Source organism: Priapulus caudatus, unplaced genomic scaffold, assembly GCF_000485595.1.
Source record: "Priapulus caudatus unplaced genomic scaffold, Priapulus_caudatus-5.0.1 Scaffold852, whole genome shotgun sequence".
Taxonomy (NCBI): domain Eukaryota; kingdom Metazoa; phylum Priapulida; class Priapulimorpha; order Priapulimorphida; family Priapulidae; genus Priapulus; species Priapulus caudatus.
This window is the reverse complement of record NW_014577913.1, coordinates 22,263-26,131: the sequence shown is the minus strand read 5'-3', so window position 1 is coordinate 26,131 and position 3,869 is coordinate 22,263. Positions and strand designations below refer to the sequence as shown.

At 41.1% G+C, this 3,869-nt stretch overlaps 1 protein-coding gene across 3 annotated transcripts in view; it reads right to left on the bottom strand.

Annotated features, from left to right (window-relative positions):
- Positions 1 to 2,852, bottom strand: part of LOC106813992 (fibronectin type-III domain-containing protein 3A-like) — a 39,013-nt gene extending 36,161 nt beyond the window's left edge. For all 3 annotated transcript variants that reach the window (XR_001394535.1, XM_014818246.1, XM_014818248.1), the window contains exons 1-3: positions 2,786 to 2,852; positions 1,409 to 1,464; positions 1,037 to 1,197 (exon numbers count right to left, since the gene is read on the bottom strand). The gene's annotated coding sequence lies outside the window, so the exon portion shown is untranslated. The remainder of the gene's footprint in view (positions 1 to 1,036; positions 1,198 to 1,408; positions 1,465 to 2,785) is intronic.
- Positions 2,853 to 3,869: the final 1,017 nt, after the last annotated feature.

Here is a 3,869-nt window from a genome sequence, read left to right as displayed (position 1 = left end):
TAGTAGCAGTAGTAGCAGTAGCAGCAGTAGTAGCAGCAGTAGTAGCATCAGCAGTAGTAGTAGTAGCAGTAGTAGCAGTAGCAGCAGTAGCATCAGCAGCAGTAGTAGTAGCAGTAGTAGCACAGGCACTTGGACCGTTTCAATAATGAAATGATGGTTAACTAGAAACGAGCAGTTGTCGCCAACTACATGTATCCCCCGTGATCTAGTATGAATAGAATATCGCTGTAAGGACGTAGAACGCAGGTAAAGTTAAATAAGTCACAAAGACAAAGGTTTGTTAGACAACTGGTGTGCCTCAGATGTGCAAGTATATGGAATCTGGTTACCCTAGGAGGCCGAAAAGGAAATGTAAGTCGACGGTGAAGGTCAAACTAAGGTGAAGGGCAGTGGTGGTTTTGGTATGCGACTGACCTTCTCCCCAAGATGTGTAAGCATACCAAGTTTGGGCGCGCTAGGTCAATTAGGGGCTGAGTTAGAGAGCAGAAGAGAAATATGATCAAGGTCAAGGTAAAGGTGAAATAAAGGTCGTGGAAGCTATTCAGCTTATATATCGGTTCAAGGCAGGACGCAAAGTTTTGGTTCCCTTTTTCGACTGTTCAGTAAGGCAGATTAAAACAATTCACCCAATTTTTTTTTTACCAGTTGTGGTAAAAACCAAGAACCAGTTAGGGAAAAGGAATGCATTACTAAGAGTCTAACAATGTGACTTGGGAGCCACCCTTCCCCCACCGTGTATGGTTTTTTCACTGCTGCCCAATTATGTTCTTATGCTCGGCATGGCTAATGAGTGTGGGCATATAACTTTCTACGCTGTGCATAACTGTTCTCACACACTACACTAACATACCACACATGTCGCTTATCTGTAGCAACTGTTTTATGCTTCAGCTACAGGTTTTATACATATTTGAAACCAAACAGGGCCAGAATTCTTGTCCCCAATGCCTATATGTAGAATCATTAAAATGAAGTAGATGTTTACCTGTAGATGATGTTTACCTGTAGCTGATGTTTACCTGTAGATGATGTTTACCTGTAGATGATGCGATATTTGCCATCCCTGCCTTTATCCGACAGAAAGAGTTTGTACTTGTAGTCTGACAATGGATCAATATCGTAGTCTTTTAGTTTTTCACTGTCGTCCTCTGGGTGACTCCACCTTATCAAGGCACTCCTGGCACTCCCCTCGACCACCTGCCAAGCATAAAACATGCAGCATGGCTGTTTCACATGCACAAACTAGCTTTACACCTCCACCCAAACACTCAGCGAGTCCTAGTCCAGACGCACACACACACTCACGCACGCACGCACGCACGCACGTACACACGCACACGAAACCACATTCACATTTCTCAATGACACATCTGCGACACTAATGTGTGTGGCAGTGTGGCACACTTACCTTGACGGGCTGAATTTTTGATAACAACTCCGTTAATATCCGAGCATCTTCTACTTCTGCAAAACACATAAAAATATGAAGTGAACAAGAGCCGCAGAGCGTCTGGGCTCATCTGAGGTCTGTTGCTACGGTTATAAACGTAACATTTAAGTCGTGCGTAGTGACACCTTTGTTAGGCGCAGATATGCAGATACGCAGTTGCGTACACATCATTTCCGCAACCTTCTGCATTCTGCATACCTCCCAAATCCCATTGGTTGATACAAATCGCATGCCTGAAACTCCTGATTTATGGTGCATTGTGACCCTAACCCTAACCCTATTAAAAAAAAAAAGTTCTAAAAATTATTTGTTGTTATTAAATTGTTGTAAATAAATCATGTAAATATTTGCGTTAATTGGGAAAAAAGTTAAATGGATAAAGATAGAAAAATACAGAAAACAGTTAAATAATAAAAAATCTGATGGGATTCGATCCAAGGACCTTTGAGCCGTGACGCCTGCACTGTACCCGTTCGGCTATCCATGCTTATTGGCTTTCTAGATTATGGATGTGCCATGAACATGAGAATGCTGTGACATCATTGAGGCAGTTCAAAGTTTTTCACTCTGTCCATTAGGCCATGTCCTCAGAAAATGTCTGATATCTGACCTTTCCCTTTCCCCACTGCCCTTTGACCTGTGACCACCGAATATTAAGAGCATAGGTCGAGCCGTTAAGATTTGTGCCGCAATTCCGTATTTCCTCCTATACCTTAAGTTAAGGGGGAAATATTCCCCGTGTTTACACATCTTGACCTTTGACCCCCAAATTTGTCATCCCGAGTCCTTTTCACGATCCCCCCCGACGTCCCGAATAACGTGACCGTACGTCGAGCGGTTAAGATTTATGCCCAACTGTTGACGCACGGACGGACGCACGGACGGACAATCATGCGATTCTACAAAATGCATCTGACTACGTCAGATGAGCTAAAAACTGCGAGGGACTGTCAAACGGGTTATAGGGGCATGGGTTAATACAACACTTAGAATGCCTTCGTATAAATATACCACATCAAGCACAAGACATAATGATTTTGTCAAACAATTTCATTTTACGTATGAGTGGAGGAGATATTCTAATTTTTATAATGATTGAATTTGAGTAGGTAAATCGACAGTCAAGTCTGATATAACAGTTAATTTAAGCAGACACACGCAGTAAGGGTGAAATAATATGAAAATCTACATGTAATGCCATCTCCCAGAAAAAGTTGATTGAGCATTACGAGCCATACATGTAACCAAATATAATCATAATGTAACAGTATGTATATGATAAAATAATTATATATAGAGAAATAAGAGCTAAAGACACATGTAAGGTCTGCTCACCTTCTGGTAAACTGTTTTCATCTTGATATTCAAGACCTGATGTGCTACAGTTTCTATCCCTGAATCGGGGCTCTCTCCCATTATCTGGAAAAATAATCACGCAAACTGTTCATTTGCAGCCTCTTTCCCATCAACTCAAACACTCGCATAAACATAGTGGGAGAGAGATTACCACAGAGTAAGTGAATCAATTCCTAATAAGTTATTTCTGATGGAACTTCGCCTGCTACTAACACGTCTCACAGTTCACCATGGCAGTTATTGTCAGCGACCATTGATGGAAGCGGACTGGCTTCAGTGTTGTTAATACCCTGACTGTCACTATCCACTACCATCAATTATTGCTGGACCCCTTCACACGGAGGGCACATAGGAGCATAAATACAGAGGGTTACAGCGTGAGAGTTGAAGGTAAACAATATACATGTGTTGCCCATGTATGTGCGAGACACAGAAATTTATAAAACATCAGTAAGTTATGTTCCCATAGTTATACAAATTTTACTGTCTCTAAAATACATATGCAACAGATTGTTTATTTACTTTATTACAACGAATACGCAATCAGTTCAAGAATGTATTTATAGTGCAATTCCGTGCATTTTCTTATTCTTGTATCTCGTAACTTACATTACTTTACCAGAGAACGAAGGACGGAAAAAGAAAAAGAGAGAGAGACACACACAATGAGAAATCATGCATTTATAGTAAAATTCCATGCATTTTCTGAACCTTGTATCTCGTAATTTACTTTACTAGAGAATGAGGGAGAGAGGGAGAAAGAACGATATATATATGGAGAGAGAGGGGGGGAGACGGGGGAGATAGAGAGAGGAAGAACAAATGTGTTGACTGCTGTCCACGAAACCCTACGTATTCTTTTGCCTAAAATTACTGAGAATCTGAGTTGTCAGTTTTCGTTCTGTATTACCAGATTGTTACTGATGTTTTCTACACAGTGAAGCTGCTAGACGAGACAATTGAATGCTTAACTAGCCTGTCTGATCTCTTGCGGCTACTCCCACACAAATAAGTTAGGGAAATCAATATATTAACCATAGTTCATTGCCCCGATAAACAAGCT